Consider the following 19024-nt stretch of genomic DNA (forward strand, 5'->3'; position numbering starts at 1 on the left):
GTTCCCTTTGTTTCTCTTCTCTGAATGTGGTGATCAACTCCATCGATAATATAGATGCTGACATAACGAGAAAGGTGATGTTACAGTGCCAAGTGCTTCTTTGGAGAGAGGAACCATTGATGTGGAAATGTGCAGAGATGTAACGGCCTTATATTTTCAGCCAGGAAGAGAAATAGAGGAAATGCAGCTATTTTCAATGCTGCATAGCTGCACGATGTGTGTATGGGGTATGAATTAATCCTGTCATTGAAAAGTCAGTGGAGGTTCTGTGGGTGGTTTTCTCAGGTTTGTATTAGTAGTTGATATATTATTAAGGAAGATGTGAGGGTCTCGTGATTTCACTCTGGACGAGGTATGTTACTTCATTTCCAGGTTATCTGGGTCCATGATAAACAAATGGAGCCAAGGTTACACAGAAAGGAAGCTCTGGAAATAGGTCGTTGCACTTTCCTCCCTGGGATTTCCAGCAACAGTTTTCCAAGCTGGACCTATGGCAGATGTAAAATATGAAACTAGTATGTTTCAAAAATGAGGTGGTAACTGAGCTGCGTGCCCCCCTCCCCCCATCAGTACAACCTATTGCCTCACACCAGGGACAGGACTGCACTGGCCCTCACCATGACGTGAACTGCTTCAATTTTGGAACTTCCCAGGCAGGAGTGAGTGACATATTCATCATCTCCGGAGTGCCGTCCTCCAATGCATTCATTATCTGACAGAAGTCATCTGTCTACTGACCGAAGAAGATACGGGAAAAAAAAACTTTCATTAAAGTTAGGGAACACGGTGATTGGTGCGCAGAGGACTGTGAAACTTTGCAGAGGAACATAGATACAAATTGACTGAGTGGGCAAAGGTCTGACAGATGGACTGTTGAAAATGAGGGACTGCAGGAAATTGGAATTAACAAAGAGGATTTTCTTTTTCAAAAACCTCCTTGAATTTAAGGTTGGCAAAGCTAATGTATCCGATTAGCTATATCCCAGAGTACTGGGAGGTGGCAGAGAGGGAAAACAGAAAACTGAACACTGAAAAGCTTAATGTCAGCTATGAGACAAAACAAACCATTGGAATGATTTATAAGGAACGTGACAACTAGGCATTTGCAGAATAATGACATGATTTGGTAAAGTCGGCGTAGATTCATGAAGGTAAAAACAATGACTGCAGATGCTGGAACCCAGATTGTGGATTAGTGGTGCTGGAAGAGCACAGCAGTTCAGGCAGCATCCAAGGAGCAGCGAAATCGGCGTTTCGGGCATAAGTCCTTAATCAGGAATAAAGGCAGTGAGCCTGAAGCGTGGAGAGATAAGCTAGAGGAGGGTGGGGATGAGGAGAAAGTAGCATAGAGTACAATGGGTGAGTGGGGGAGGGGATGAAGGTGATAGGTCAGGGAGGAGAGGGTGGAGTGGATAGGTGGAAAAGGAGATAGGCAGGTAGGACAAGTCCAGACAAGTCATGGGGACAGTGCTGAGCTGGAAGTTTGGAACTAGGGTGAGGTGGGGGATGGGGAAATGAGGAAACTGTTGAAGTCCACATTGATGCCCTAGAGTTGAAGTGTTGTGAGGTGGAAGATGAGGCGTTCTTCCCCCAGGCGTCTGGTGGTGAGGGAGTGGCAGTGAAGGAGGCCCAGGACCTCCATGTCCTCGGCAGAGTTGGGGGGGGGGGGGAGTTGAATTGTTGGGCCACGAGACGGTGTGGTTGATTGGTGCGGGTGTCCCAGAGATGTTCCCTAAAGCGCTCTGCTAGGAGGCGCCCAGTCTCCCCAATGTAGAGGAGACCACATCGGGAGCAACGGATACAATAAATGATATTAGTGGATGTACAAGTAAACCTTTGATGGATTCATGAACGTGAAATTATCTTTGGTAAAGCTGCTAGAGATTATGGATGATGTCCATTGTAAGATCAACAGTTCAGAGCCAGTGGGAGTGGAGTATTCGAATTTTCAGAAGACGTTTGACATGTTTGAATGCAGATAATTGGAGAATCCATAGTTATGTAGGGTTGGAATATACACTATATGGACTAAAAATTGGATTAATGGAGAGAATGGAGAGAACTGTATTTTTTTTCTTTGGACTGAAGGCTTGCGAGATATCAGAAAAATCAGTGATTGGGCAACAGCTGTGAGCAAGGTATTAAAATGATTCAAATGTGAACGACAACACTATCATTCTCCTTTATGTTTATTAAATGGTGAGAGATTGGGAACTGCTGCTGTTGAAAACGACCTGGATGTCCTTGGTCATAAGGCCCTGACCGAATTTATGCGGACAGCAAGTTAATTATTTGTAGCCCTTAATGCAAAATACTTGTAGTATCGGAGAAAATACATCTTTCCCAATAGTAGTGCTTCACTGAAAGAGTATTTGGCGTATTGTGTACAGATTTAGTCTGTTTCATAAGTAATGATCTCCTTGTTACCGAAACAGTGCAAAGGAGTTTCACTAGAATTACGCCTGGGTTGATGGTACCATGAGGAGAGAGTTCAATAAATAAACACGCACAAATGAACTTCAGAACTAGGAGCACGAGTAGGCTTTTTGAGCTTGCTTTTGAACAGCCATTCAGTAAGATCATGGCTGATCTTTTCCAGGTCTCAGGTCCATTTTTCAGCGCTCACACCATTTCTCTTGATTCCTTCATTGTTCAGAAAATATCTAACTTAGCTTTAAACATTTGCTGATGTAGCGTCAAATACTTCACTAGGCAAGGAATTCACAACCTTCTGGGTGAAGACGTTCCTTCTCAATTCAGTCCTAAATGTCATCCCTTAATGTTGAGGTGATGCCCTCTTCTCTTAGTTTCACCTGCCAGTGGAAACATCCTCTCCCCTTCTATCTTATCTATTGCCTTCATAATTATATATGTTCATATACGATCTCCTCTCAGTCTTCTGAAATGTAATGAATATACTCCCAATCTGCACAGCCTCCCCTCATAAGACAACCCCCTCCACTCCAGAATCAACCTCGTGAACCTTCTTTGCATGCACTCCAGTGCCAGTACATCCTTTCGCAAGTAAGGAGACCAAAATTGTACACAATACTCCAGATGTGACCTCATCGGCATCTTGTACAGCTACAGCATAACCTTTCTGCTTTAAACTTAATCTCTTTATCAATGAAAGGCAAAATTCAATTTGCCTTCCTAATAACTTGTTGTATCTGCAGACCAACCTTCTGTGATTCATGCACAAGGACACCCAGGTCCCTCTGCATAGCAGCATGCTGAAAAGTTTTACCATTCAGGTAAGAATAATTTTTACAATTAGTCCTGCCAAAATGTATGACTTCATGTTTAATTACATTGTATTCCATCTGTTATACGTTTGCCCACTCAGTCAGTATCTATGTTCCTCTGCAAAGTTTTACAGTCCTCTGCACACGTTGCTCTGTCACACATCTTAGTGTCATGCGGTCACCCCACATGCGGTCTCCAACTCCAAATCAACTATAAAACTTGTAAATAATTGTGGTCCCATCACGATCTGTGTGGCACACTATTAGTCACTGATTGCAGCCAGCAGAGCAGTCATTTATCCTCACTATTTGTTTGCTGTAAGTCAACTCATCCTCTAGTTGATGCTAATTATTTATCCCATGAGCCATGCATCCTTATTAGATTACTTACTGTGTGGAAACAGGCCCTTCAGCCAAACAAGTCCACACCACCCCGCCGAAGCGCAACCCACCCATACCCATACATCGACCCCTTACCTAACACTACAGGCAATTTAGCATGGCCAATTCACCTGACCTGCACATCTTTGTGACTGTGGGAGGAAACCGGAGCACCCGGAGGAAACCCACGCAGACACGGGGAGAACGTGCAAACTCCACACAGACTGTCACCTGCGGCGGGAATTTAACCCAAGTCTCTGGCGCTGTGAGGCAGCAGTGCTAACCACTGTCCCACCGTGCCGCCCACATTATTGGATGCAGCAGCTTCTTATGTGGCACCTTGGCGAAGAATTTTGGAAATCTAGGTGCACTGCCTCCACTTGTCCAAATTGCTCATAATGTCTTCGTAGAATTCCAAAAGATTAGTCAAGTATGACCCGCCCTTCATGAACCATGCTATGTCTGCCCAACAGGACAATTTCTACCAAAATACCTAATTATTTCTTTCTTGATGATAGACTCAAGCATCTTCACCACCACAGAGGTTAAGCTAACTGGTCTTTAATTCTCCATCTTTTGGCTACCTTTCTTTTTAAATGGTGGCGTCACATTTGCAGTTTTCCAATTTGCTGGGACTGCCCCAGAGATCAGCGAATTTTGGAAAAGTACTACCAGTGCACTTGCTATTTCTCCAGCCACATCTTTAGGTGCGCTAGTGTGCGTTCCAACGGGGCCAGGAGACGTATCTATCGTTAGCCCCATTAGCTTTCCCAACAATACCTCTTCCGTAATAATGACGTCCTCACTTACCCTCGTTTCTTTGTCAATCACTGGCAAACTATTATTGTCCTCCTGTGTGAAGACTGATACCAAATAACTGTTCAATGTCTTGGCCATTTCAACATATCCCATAACTAAGTGCTGCTCCTCATCATCTCAGGGGCCAAGGTTTAATTTAGCCACTACTTTTGGTTTTATTTGTGTATAGAAGCATTTGCTATCTGTCTTTATATTTTGTGTTAGTATTTGTTTTTTTTTGTTCTGTCATGTTCTGTCTTACTTTTATTTACAGCTACTTTTGTGGCTTTCTGATAACCTTTAAAATTTAAAATTTTCGGAATCTTCTAGTTTCTTGGCCATTTTGAATGCCTTTTTTCTCAATTGGAAACCTTCCCTTATTTTCTTAGACAATTACGTCTGACTACCACTTTTCTCACAGTGTTTTCGTTTCACTGGAAAATACTTTTGCTGAGCACTTTGAAAATTTGATTGGAAAGTCTTCCACTGCTTCTCAACTGTCCCATGAAAAAGTCTTCATTTCCACTCTATATTAACCAAATCCTACATCATTCTCTTGTAGACCCCCTTTTCAAGTAGAGGAGATTAGTATTCCATTTTACCTTCACACTTTTCATTTGTATTCTAAATCTAGCCATCCTCCTTCCAAGAGGATCCCTAACTATGAGATCATTAATTGCATTTGTCTCATTACATTGGACCAGAACTAGGATACCTTGCTCCCTTGTCGGTTCCATTACACACTGTTCAAGAAAACTGTCACATATACAATCAACGAACTCCTCCTCATGGCGACACTGACCAAGCTGGTTCGATCAATCTGTATGTCGATTAAAATCCCCCATGATAATTGTCATTCCATTTTTACAGGCATTAGTTATTTCTTTGTTTAGTACCCGCCTGAATGTGACGTTCTTGTTTTGTGGACTATGCACTACGCTGATCAATGACTATTTCCTCTCAGAGTTTCTAATTTACACATAAGTGAATTCAACCCCATTCTCCATAGAACCTATGCCATCTCTCAGCACTGCACTGATGTCGTCCTTAAATATGAGAGCTTACCTTCCTGTCTGTCCTTCCAAAACGTCTGATACCACGGATATGTAACTCCAATTTGTGCCCATCCTCTAACCATGCATCCGTAATGATGATTCGCGATGGTTTGTGCCAGTAAATCATCAAATTTGTACGAAATGCGATGGTCATTCAAGGAAAGTGTCTTTATGCTAGCCTTCTTACCCTCATGATTTCCAACATCTCTAACGATATCTCGTCAGTTATCCTTACTTCTTGCTTCTTTAAAGCCCTGACTTGAACTGAACTGTTCCACCACACATGATAATCTGCTGCTTGCCTTCTTATTTGCCATCGTACTCCCTGCCATTTTCCCTTTTCCATCCCCCGACTGAATACTTTAAAGTCCTAGTGGCCACTCTATTTATCCTTTTCGCTAGAACACTTATACCAGATCAATTCAGGTGGAGTTGGTCCCATCAGTAAAGATTCTGCCCTTCCAAAACTGATGCCAATGCCCATGAAATGTAACCCCTCTTTTCTACACCATTTCTTCCTGATTTTTTTTACTTATTCTCGGCCAATTTGCACATGGCTCGGGTAATAGTCTGCCGATTATGACCCTCGAGGACTTGTCGTTAATTTTGTTCCTTGTGCTTGATGATCCCCAACCAGGTCCTCCATCTTGCCTTGCCTACTTTCTTCGTCACAACGTGAAACGCAACAACTGAACAACTATTCTGCAGTGCTGTGACAGAATAAGAATTTGAAACTGCCGTGGTTATGGGTATGTTCTCCAAACTGGTAAGTTGATTTCCAGATGTTTCGGCCCTTGTCCAGATGACATGTTCAGTGCCTGCTATGAGCCGCTGCTGAATTGGGTCATCTGACATTTATTTGGTTCTGCTCCTGCTGCTTCCAGTTGCCGGTATGGTTCTTCATTTTGGTAACCAGAATATTGTGTTTGTTGATGGGGTCTGTGGATGAATGCCATGTTTCTACAAATTCTCTGGCAAGGCCCAAATATTCGACTGGGACAACAAAACAGACTCTCGACAAGCTATAAATAGAACCAACAGATAGAACGAATAGAACAAATTTCTAGAGCCTGGCATTAATCCACGGACTCGATCAACAAACATATTGATCCAATCTACTAGCCACGACAACGAAGAACAGGAACCATCAATGTAAGCAGCAGAAAAGGAGCCAAATAAATTCCAGAAGACACAGTAAGCAACGCCTCGCAGGAGGCTTGAAACCACTGGAGATGTCACCAATGCAGGGGTTGAAACGCCTGCAAATCAACTTCCCTGCTGAGCGAAATTATCCACAAACACAACGACTGGCGCCCGAGCAACAAACCCTTACAGAAAGCTTGAAGTTGAAAATTGGTGGTTATGGATGGACACTCATTATGTCCCAACAACTATTGATAAGATTCGAAATTCTCTATGTTTGACTCCTGATAGATTCCGCGCTTCTGTGGAGCTCCTAAGAAGATTGGCAGAGAGGTACAGGCTCTGAATGAACTTTGAACATTTTAACGTGCAGTTGCAGTGTAACCCTGCGCTGAATGTGAGTTGTTCACAATCCTGTCAGCAGCCACAATACTTTTATTCTAAAACAGTTAGCCATTCCCACCAGCTTCCAAATTTCGTAGAGAACATGGTTCTCGGATTTTCTCTGATATAGAAAACACCTTGGAGACTTTTTTTTTAAAACATTGCTTCATTCCTACTGCTATAAAACCATCTTAAGGTAACAGGTCTGTATTCTATCTAATGAAAACGCGAGGAACAACTTGTCTATCTGTGCAGTCCCTAGTCCATGTGCTTGTGATGTTGGACTATGTCTCACATCTTCCTGCTCCTGTGTTAGTGATTTGAGGAACAGAATGACCTCCTCTTCTTCCTTTGTAAGTGACTCCTGGTGCGAAATGGTTTACTTCTGACCCCGTGCAAATGATGCAATCTTCTCTTCCTAGGCAACAGGCGGGAGACACTGAATGATCTTGATGAGCTGAATGATTTGCCCATATTCTTGTGAATCCAGACTGAGGTGCTGAATTGTATCCTCCTTTTACTGTGGAAATGTGTAATGTCTGGCAGTGCTGTTACATGAAACTTACTGACACTTTAACAGCACGATCTTGAATGTCCTCCAGGTCTTGTTGTACATGGACACAGACTGCTTCATGAGCTACAGATTGACAAATTGCAAAGAATTTTGTGTAAATTTCAGTGAATATCTCGACTTCAGAGTGGGGTGCAGTCAGAGGTCTGAATGGTTTGGTTCCACACGGTAAGGATTTTAATGATGATAAACAGGAAATTCCTTGGCCAACGAAGCTAACCTGAGGACCTCTAGCAGTGATGGCCCACAACTGAGATGGTTGACGTTCACGGATAATAGATATCTTCCCTTTTCCTATCAATCACTCCAAATTGGCAAGTTTATAGTCGATTCTCATGGATCACAATTTTACTCGTGCTCCTTAATGTCACCTTCGGGAAAATACTGCCTTGATACTGACTATCCGGGGCATCTCCGATCGGGCGTATAAGGTTCGAAAAGGGAGGCGAACAGCCAGAAATCTTGTTACATATTGGCACGAATGATATAGCCAGAAAAATGATTGAGGATATAGAAAGTGATTATATGGAGTTAGAATGGAAGCTGCAAAGCAGGACGAACAGCGTAATGTTCTCCAGTTTACTACCAGTGCCACGAGATAGCGAGACAAGGAACAGGGAGCTGGCGCAGTTTAACACGTGGCTGTGCAGCTGGTGTAAGAGGGAGGGCTTCAGATATGTAGATAATTGGGATGCCTTCTGGGGAAGGTGGGAACTGTACAAAAAGGACGGGTTGCATCTGAACTGGAAGGGGACCAATATCCTAGGTGGAAGGTTTGTTTCACTAGTTAGAGAGGATTTCAACTAGTGTGGCGGGGTGGGGGGGGGGGTGGGGGGGGGGGGACCTGAGTTGTATACCGGAGGTGAGAGTTCATGAACATGAGGCAATAGACCAGCTAGTGGTAAGGATTTTCCTGGGACGGAACCAAGGGATCAGTTAACGTGTGTTTGTTTTAACGCAAGGAGTATCAGAAATAAAAGTGATGAACTCAGAGCATGTATCAGCACCCGGTGCTATGATGTTGAAGCCATAACAGAGACATGGGTTTCTCAGGGGCAAGAATGCCTGCTGGATGTTCCAGGGTTTAGAGCATTTAAAACGAAAAAGGGGGCGGGGTGGGGGGAAGAGGAGAGGGTGCAGCACTACTAATCAGAGAGAGTTTCACAGCTGCAGAAGCTTCCATTGTCGAGGAAGATCTGGCTAGCGAGTCGTATGGGTGGAAATTAGGAACAGCAAGGAAGCAGTCACCTCGTTAGGGGTTTACTACAGGCCCCCAATAACAGTAGGGAGATGGAAGAAAGCATAGGTCGGCAGATTTTGGAAAACTGTGGACGTAGTAGGGTTGTTTTAATGGGTGACTTTAACTTTCCCAATATTGATTGGAACCTCCTCCGAGCAGAAGATTTGAACGGAGCTGTTTTTGTAAGGTGTGTTCAGGAGGGTTTCCTAACTCAGTACGATGACAGGCTGACGACGGGAGAGGCCATTCTAGACTTGATGCTTAGAAACAAGCCAGGGCAGGTATGAGATCTTGTGATGGGAGAGCATTTTGGTGAGAGTGACCACAACTGCCTCACATTCTACATAGCTATGGAGAAGGAGAGGATTAGGCAAAATGGGAGGATATTTAATTGGGGAAGAGGAAACTATGATGCGATGAGACATGAGTTAGGAAGCATGGACTGGGAGCAATTGTTCCATGGTAAAGGCACTATAGACATGTGGAGACTATTTAAGGAACAGTTGTTGAGAGTGATGAATAAATATGACCCTCTGAGACAGGCAAGAAGGTGTAAAATAAAGGAACCTTGGTTTTTCGAGAGCGGTGCAGCTTCTCGTCAAAAGGAAGAAGGTAGCTGACATAAGGTGGAGGTGCCAGGGTCAAGCTAACTCGACAGGATTACAGGCAGGAAAGGAAGGAACTCAAAAATGGTCTGAGGAAAGCCATGAGGGAGCACGAGAAAGGCTTGGCAGAACGGATTTTACATTTACGTGAGGAATAAGAGAATGGTCAAAAAAAGTGTACGACCGATCAGGGATAGCATAGGGAATTTGTGTGTGCAGTCTGAGGAGATAGGGGAAGCCCTAAACGAGATTTTTGCTTCTGTCTTTACGAAAGAAACTAATTATGTAGTGAATGAATCCTTTGACGAGCAGGTGTGCCTGCTGGAATGGATAGAGATAGAGGAAGCTGATATGCTGAAAATTTTGTCAAACATTAAGATTGACAAGTAGCCAAGCCCGGAATAAATTTGTCCTCGGCTGCTTTGGGAAACGAGAAATGCAATTGCTTCTTTGCATCCTCGGTCTCCACTGGAATCGTACCTGAGGACTGGAGAGAGGCAAATGTAATTCGTCTCTTCAAGAAAGGAAATAGGGAAATCCCTGGCAATTACAGATCAGCAAGTCTCGCGTCTGACGTCTGCAAGGTGTTAGAAAATATTCTCAGGGATAGGATTTACGACCATCTGAAAGAGCATGGCTTGATTAAATGCAGTCAACACGGCTTTGTGAGGGGCAGGTCATGCCTCACAAACCTTATTGAATTCTTTGCGGAAGGTTGGAGGTTTCGTTGACGGTACAGATGGATGTTGTAGGCTGCAGCGGGACATTGACAGAATGCAGAGATGGGCTGAGAGGTGGCAGATGGAGTTCAACCTGGATAAATGCGAGGCGATGCATTTTGGACGGTCGAATTTGAAAACTGAGTACAGGATTAAGGATAGGATTCTTGGCAGTTTGGAGGAACAGAGGGATCTTGGTGTACAGGTACATAGATCCCTTAAAATGGCCACCCAAGTGGACAGGGATGTTCAGAAAGCAAATGATGTTTTGGCTTTCATTAACAGAGGTATTGAGTTTAAGAATCGTGAGATCTTGTTGCAGCTCTATAAAACTTTGGTTAGACCGCACTTGGAATACTGCATCCAGTTCTGGTCGCCCTATTATAGGAAAGATGTGGATGCTTTGGAGACCGTTCAGAGGACGTTTACCAGGATGCTGCCTGGACTGGAGGGCTTATCTTATGAGGAGAGGTTGACTGAGCTCGGACTTTTTCATTGGAGAAAAGGAGGAGGAGAGGGGACCTAATTGAGGTATACGAGATAATGAGAGGGATAGATAGAGTCGATAGCAAGAGACTATTTCCCAGGGCAGAAATAGCTAACACGAGGGATCATAGTTTTAAGCTGGTTGGAGGAAAGTATAGAGGAGATGTCAGAGGTGGGTTCTTTACACAGAGAGTTGTGATAGCATGGAATGCGTTGCCAGCAGCAGTTGTGGAAGCAGTGTCATTGTGGACATTTAAGAGCCTGCTGGACATGCATATTGTCACAGAAATTTGAGGGATCAATGGTTGGCACAACATCGTGGGCTAAAGGGCCTGAACTGTGCTGAACTGTTCTATGTTCTATGTTCTATATTAAGGCCAGTCACTTTTGTCTGAGCCCTTGTGTTCACCTCTTCTGTTAATATCAATAGGCATGTTACCGGACCAGGGAATGTTTTATTCAAACAGAGGGTAGTGAAGGTCGGGAAATTTCTATTCCAGAGGATTATCGAGCTAGATCACTGTAAGAAGTTAAAGAGGAATTCGATGGATTTTGATCTGTCAAATAGTTGAGTGTGTTAATTAATTGCGCATTAAATAGGATTTGACACCTACAGCAAATCTTAACAAAGTACAAGGCTGGCTTGGGCGGAAACGACCTGCTCCTGTTTCTGATGTTCTCACATTCTATTATTGGAATATTCGTCATTGTTATATTCATGGAAGTTCTATTATTGAACGTTGCACTCAGGGAGACCAGAGGATTTTGTGAGCCAGCTCTGGGTGAGGTTTGGTTGTATTCACAGGAAACCTGAGTCTACAACATGACTGACAAATGAAGCACAGCTACGGAGAGGTAAAGCTCTCTAAAGAGAGATGGCTACCCTCTTTCTTAACCAGCTTTGGATCTCCAAATACATTTTCGAAACCACCCAAAACTATACGACAGTATTGACGTGCTGTGAATACTCTCCTGTCTCTGTGCAACAGGTTATACGAGTAAGTGGCCTCCAATTGCTTCTGTCTAACGGGTTTGTGAGGCTGAGTGGAACATAGGAACACAGGACAAAAGAGCAGGAGTGGGTTATTGGACACTTTCGGTCTTTACCACCTGTCACTAAGATCGCAACTGATCAGGTTGTGGTCTCATCCCCACGTTCCTGTTGGCACCCCATTATTCGAGAGCAACTTCTCTGTTAAGTACGTAGCTAATTGAGTTTGAATAAATGTAAACAGCGGAACCACCAACGTCTGAGGAAGAGAATTCCCACTCGAAAGATGCTTTTAGAATTTCTCCTCTTCTGTCTTATAGAGTCGTGCAGCATGGAAATTTATCCTAATTTGATCTACTTTTATTTCCCAACATTTGTCCCATATCCCTCTAAATTCTCCCTATTAACATGCCCATCCAGATGTCTTTTTAATATTGTATATCTCACAGCCTCCATCCGTTTCTTTAACAGGTCGCTCCATGCACACACCACTGTATGCCATGAAAATGTTTATCCTAAGGGGTCTTTCAACTCTTTCACCTCTTATCTTAAACCTTTCCCTATTCTGGGAAAAAGAGTTTGGCTCTTCATTCTAGCCATTTCCCTCATGATTTTATAAACTTCTGTAATTTCACCCATTGGCCTCCAATGCGCCAAAGACAAATGAACTGTCTGTAAGGCCTCCCCCTGTGCCTCAAACTATCCAGTCCTGGCAATATCATTGTAAGTCTTTTCTGCATCCTCTCAAGTTTACCAACATCCTTCCTATAGCAGAGGAAATGAATTGCATGCAGTATTCTGAATGTTGCCTTACCAACGTCCTGCACAGATGCAACATGCCATCCCTACTCCAATGATCAATACACTGAGCAGTGAAGGGAAGTGTGTTCTTCACCAGCCTGTCTATCTGTGACTCAATTTTCAAATTACTACGAGCCTGCACACCGAGGTCTCTTTGTTCAGCAATATTCCCCAGGACCTGAGTATTAATTGCTTATGTCCTGCCATGATTTACATTACCAAAATGCAACAACTCACATTTTACTAAATTAAACTTCGTATGTCACTTCTTGGCCCATTGGCCAATCCGATCAACGTCCCGTTTTACTCTGAGCTAATCTTCTTCACTGAACACTATAACATCTATTTTGATGTCACCTTCAAACGTACTAAACAGGCATCCAAATCATTTCTCTAAATGACGAAAAGCAGAGCACTCAACTCGGACGTTTGCAGCAGATGGCTGGTCACAGTCCTCAATTCAGCAAAGCAATCTTCAAGAAAACATTCTCTGTCTCCTACTTTCAATCCAATTTTGCAGTCAATTGCCTAGCTCATCTGGAACTGTTTACTATCTAACCCTACTAACTTCTCTGCCAGGCTTAATTTTGTCAAGCTCATTGCTAAAGTCTATATAGACAACATAGAAATCACTGCCTTCATCAATCTTTATTGTTAATCTTCAAAATACAGTTCAGACAGTGAGACCGATTTCCCACGAATGCAACCATGTTGACTATCCCCAATCAGTCCTTGCCTTTTCAAATGCATGCAAATCTTATCCCTCAGAATTCCCTCCAACACCTTGTGCATCATTCATTTCAGGCCCATATCGTTATCTGTTTTTCTTTCGGGCCACTGTTTCCTTTATTAGTCATATTTCTTCACTTGTCATAGAAGTGTTAATTGTAACCACGTTGGTGGTATAACTAATAACATACATAACAGACTATGTCAGGTTCCGTGTTAAGGCTGGTTTCTTTAATATGTTAAAGTCAATCAGTTTATAACCAAAACAAGTTACTCAAACTATGATGGAAGGATGAATTACAAACTGTTGTTATTGCCAATATGTACATTGACATTTACCTTTTTAAGAATACTGACACATGCACAAATGCACGCACACACACAAATACACACGTACAAACACACACACGTTTGATTGCAAAGTGAAAAACAAAGTTTATGCAGAGTATTAATTTGAAAGAAATTTGCCCAAATTTCAGGTGAACTCAAGACAGAAGGAAAAATGAGAGATTGTTTGAATATTGTTAAGCTTCTGAATTTATTGTGCTCATTTATTGCTGGCAATGTCATTTTTTTCCCAGAACAATTGGATTTGACTAAATTCCCTTTGCTTCACGTAGTGGAGGGATTCTAGTTAATCCTCGTCAGGAGTCCTCTGTGAGTGCTAAAAATAACTGAGGGGTTTTCAAAACACACTTATTGTTGTGAGGATGAACAAGGAAAGAGAAAGGGAGCAATAGGCCGTTCTTTCTCAGGAAGGTTACACTCCTTCCCACTCTGAGTTGAATCACACGATCATGTTATCTGGCCCCAAACCAGACCACGTGAGGTCTCCTTTATCATTGTCCGAATTGTATTCTATCACATTCCTTGCTCCATGTAGGTATATTGTTGTGGCTGTCATGCACAGATTTGTTTGCTTCGCAACAAATGGCCCCATTGGATTGAACATATGTTTAAATGTGCACGTATAATTTAAAAATAATATGTTTATCATCCTCAGAATATCTATATTTCAATGAATGCACCTTATTCTTAAATTATTCCCCCAATTTTGTTCTCCAATAAAAGAGAAAGCATCTATCAGCTATCACTAGCTGTACTGTCATAAAGATATTATATAATTAATATCAACATCTCTCATTCGCATGCCCAACCTGTTCATCATCCAAAATTCCTTCATCCTAAAACGAATAAAGAGAAACGAATTTGAAAAAATTCGAACTCAGATATGTTTTATTTTCATTTCAGGGAATTGGAACTACATACATTGTGTCAGATGTGATCGCAGCAACACCCTGTAGAGGTAGAAAAAACATCCCCAGCGCCATACCAGTTTCCTTTGCAATAAACAGCATCATTCTCTTTGCTTTCCAAATCAACCGCTATATCTGTAGATGAAATTAATGTGATTCGTGGAACAGGACACACAAATCCTTCTGTGCCACTGATATTTGTGTTCTCTCTCCAGCTTTACAATTTACTGTTATTTTATCATTTCCCTGAAGCACACACCTCCCATCACCCAGTTTGTACTTTTTTTTTGCTAACGGTTTGCTCACTAACCTTTCCTATCTGTATTCAATTGCTGATGCTCTGCCTCCACTTGACCTCGTATTGGATGACTATTCTGATGAATTAGCAAATTGAAAACCAATCTATTCAGCCCATTTATCAAAATCATTATTCTAGCTACTAAATCGTTCATGACCTCACACTGATACGTGAGAAATTCGACTAGTTTCAGCTTTCCAACCTGAAAATCAGTAATTTTCCCTATTTCGTATTTTCTGCTTGCTGTGCAGGACTCCCCTGATCCTGTGTAACACCCGAGAAATGTTGCTATGTGTGCTATGTGTTGGTTGCCAGATGTATCTGAGCATAGAAACACTCAATTACGCCATTTGCTACCCGATGATTAGATAGATGCAGTATTGTTAATGATCCCGATCCTTGAGAATTCAAAAGACGAGCATAGAATATAGACAAACATTCGAATAGAACGCTGCACAGTTAAACATGTTGTCTTTCAGATGCAGCAATTAATCTACTATGACCTATCAATCAGGTGTTCAATTTTCAACAGAAACGTATTGAGGAGGATGGAAAGTTTCCCATTATCCTGGTTAACGTGTCCCTTTAATAACATAACCAATAAAGATAATCTTCATCAGTGTAACGACACGGCGGTGAATCTTTCTGTTAATTAAACTAAGCACCAAAAAAACTCATCTCGCCTCATAACCTGATAAAATATGAGTGACAGAGAACTCCGAAATTCCACTATTTAAATAAAAATATACCAATTTATTCTTTAACTCTGAAGTGAACATTAAACAACAAATTTTCACGCAGAAATCATGCCTTTCTGTCAACTGCTTGTTATCTGCCTCCAACTCTATAATATGTTGTTCTGATAAAATGCTTCTGAGAGTTACATCAACTTAATTTCAAAACCATGCAGCGGCGGTATTTGTCAGTGTGTGTCTTCTTTCCACTGAAGATCTTCCTGGGTTTTCTTTTATTTACTGTGAATATATTTCAAATGAAAAAGGTACATTTGAAAGAGAGTGTTTTCGAATGGCAGTCGTTCTCGACGGCAGTTAATCTATGTCAATGATAATTAGTCTTTGTCTGACTATCAAATTGCCTTTTATTTAACGCCCAAAAATCGGATCATCTCATTGGTTTAAAGTCAGTAAATTCAAACTCGATTGGGCTTCAGTATTCTGGGGCCTAATTTAAACTGATTGGTTCAATTCGAATTGTTGTCAAAACAGCAACCAAATCAGGTATCTATTTCATAGCCAACTGGTTTGTCCAATGTTCTCAATACAGTCAACATATCCTGGTATTGGGTATAAGTCATATTTTGTTACAGCGTTGACCATTCAATAGTCCCTTCAGTTTGGGAACTACCACGATTGGCGAACTCCACTCAGTGTGACTCGGCTTAATCATATCTTTTAGGAGAAAGTGAGGACTGCAGATTCTGGAGATCAGAGCTGAAAATGTGCTGTTAGAAAAGCGCAACAGGTCAGGCAGCATCCAAGGAAACGTCGATTCTCCTGCTCCTTGGATGCCGCCTGACCTGCTGTGCTTTTCCAGCCACACATTTTCACCTCAATTATATCTTTATTGAGCATCACATCCACTTCCTTCTGGACTTGTGCGACTCTGAAAGGATTAAGATTATAGGGGTGCTGTTTTATTGGAACAGCTTTCCCTACTTCCACCTCATGCACAATAGTATGAGTCCTCCACATCTTATTCCTGCATATGTGTTCATACTGCTGCAACAAACCTTTCAACTGCGTTCTGTACTCCTGAAACAGGTAGTTCACTAACCTATTCCATTACTCGTGGACTTCCTTATTGTTTAACAGATTTTGAGTTATATCAAACTCCACGACATCTGGTCTTGCTTTTTCACTCTGCAGTGTAGTAACTCACACTGTTCCTGAAGTTCCTGCTCTCTATTACAATAAGGTTTAATGACATACCAGAAACTGTTTTTTTTTGTCCGAGGTCCTTACCAGAAGTGTACCTAAATCAACTTTTTTCTCATGATGATAGCAACCACTTAACTTGGTTTTCAGGGTTTCTCCTACCATTGCTAACAATATTAATGCGGCAAAAACAATGACTGCAGATGCTGAAAACCAAATACTGGATGAGTGGTGCTGGAAGAGCACAGCAGTTCAGGCAGCATCCAACGAACAGCGAAATCGACGTCTCGGGCAAAAGCCCTTCATCAGGAATAAAGGCAATGAGCCTGAAGCATGGAGAGATAAGCTAGAGGCCATATTAATGCATCAACCCCACGGGAAGTCGTCGGAAATTCAGAGTTTTTATTTACTACGTGCTTCTTTATAATCCTGAGACCTCTTCAGATGCGGTTCAGCTAATTCAGCTACATCTCCTTCTCCTTAATATCTCCTTCTCGTCAGATATATAATCAAAGTGTGAGATCTTCGACTTCAATCCTGTCAATTTCACGCTAATTCATTTCAAAGTCCCTCTCATTTCATGTCTGATCATGAACTCAAACGAAGCAAATTGAGTAGATTCATTTGGGGCATCTCTAATGGCAAACAATGCAAATGGAACAAATTATAATAATCATTCAGGTAATCTTGCCCGTATGCTCATTACATGGTCTTCATGGTCCGATTCCAGCTTTGTCAACCTCCCTCGGATTCAGGATGAAACGTACTTGATTTAAAGTGCTACATGCCATAGCTATCCATGACGTCCTTAAACAGGCTAGCAGTAAAATTAGACCCTTGGTCTTATTGAATCACTATGGGTAGCGCATATGACGTGAAGGAAGATGCTAACTCATTTTCCGCCCTTTTTACCTTAATATTCGTAATGAAGTTGCCTCTGGACATCTGGTAGAAACATTCATTTTGGTTAGCAAATACTGGTTCCTCCTTTTAGATTTAGGAAGGGGATCTACACAATCAATCATAACCTGCATGAAAAGTTTTTCAAATGCGGGAATTGGCAACAAAGGTTCTCGTTTTATTACTGCCTGTGCTTCCCTACCATTAAATATGTATGACACGTACAGCAAAAGGTAACCGCATCCTTGCATATTCCAATCCGGTAGAAAACTTTTTGCATCTTTGCCTAGGTGATACTTACACTTAAGTGATCTCCTCCTCGGAATTCATGTGCTACCCATAAGAGTTCCTATCTGTAGACAACACAATCTGGTGCACTTCTGCCCATTTCTTCTCTGCACTAACCTTCCATCGACTCATTTTCCGAGTGTGTATACATATATGGCAGTCTCTTCTTTCTCTTGTAAGGTTCATTAGCCTTTCAGGACTAATCACTTCTGCATGACCCTCTGCCTGTTGGTTTTGGCAGCACAATTGCATGAAACAGGGCATCTGCTATCTGATCCTTAGCTCCTTCATCTTTCTGTTTATACTTTTCTTCTTAGTGTGACGGATGATAGTGGGATCTTGCTACTGCACAGTCTGGAAAATTTTCAAGGTATTTCTCTTTAAACCCCTGAGTTCCCTGCTCTTCCCTTGGCTTAACCACAACAATGGGTGTCAATCCCAGCTCAGATACTGATAAATCGTTCCCAGGTTTAAAAAAACCCTGCATTTCTGGAAATAACACTCCATCAATCACTCCCACTGCTTCTTCGCCAATCTTAATTTGGCATTCCAACCTGATCTTACATAGGACAACGCTAAACTTCTGCCCATCTATTGCACAAATTAACACTCTCTCGAGTAACAGGTCAGTAAGAGTGCAAATACTTTCGCATCGTACTATTAGAGACTGATTAGATTCTATATCTCTCGAAATTAATACTTCTTTCTCTTCTCCACCTGTTCTTTCTGAGTAAACTTTACTCGCAGAGGGGAATACATTACAGAGATCAAGCACCAACTCGACATCCAGCCCTGCCTAATCTGTTCATTCTCCTGCAGTTCCTAAACTTTTCTTGGGGTTTCCTTGTTACTTTCACTAATGCCTTAGCCTCTTTTTCGACGTCCTTTCCCACAGTGCCTGTCTTTAACGACTGGCACTTTGTGTATACGTGTCCCACTTTGCTACAGTCTATTGGGCTTCCTTTTGTGCTCTACTCTTTATTTTTCACGTTAGAATCTCCCATTCGCCCAATTTCAATCCCTCAAAAAATGACATACTTACTAGAAGCTCAACTTTTCCTGATGCACCAATACCTATTCATTTGCCATATTTGCTGCTTTTCGAAATTCTTGAAGTTTCTGTTCACCCATATGAAATTTTATCATCTCTGGAAGTGAGTTTTTAAGCTCCTCCAGCAGAATAGTCTCTGTTGGAGTTTTGTAGGTCTTATCTGTTTTTAAGGCCTGCACTCATTTAAC

The sequence above is a fragment of the Chiloscyllium punctatum genome, chromosome 31, assembly GCF_047496795.1.
Source record: "Chiloscyllium punctatum isolate Juve2018m chromosome 31, sChiPun1.3, whole genome shotgun sequence".
Classification (NCBI taxonomy): Eukaryota; Metazoa; Chordata; class Chondrichthyes; order Orectolobiformes; family Hemiscylliidae; genus Chiloscyllium; species Chiloscyllium punctatum.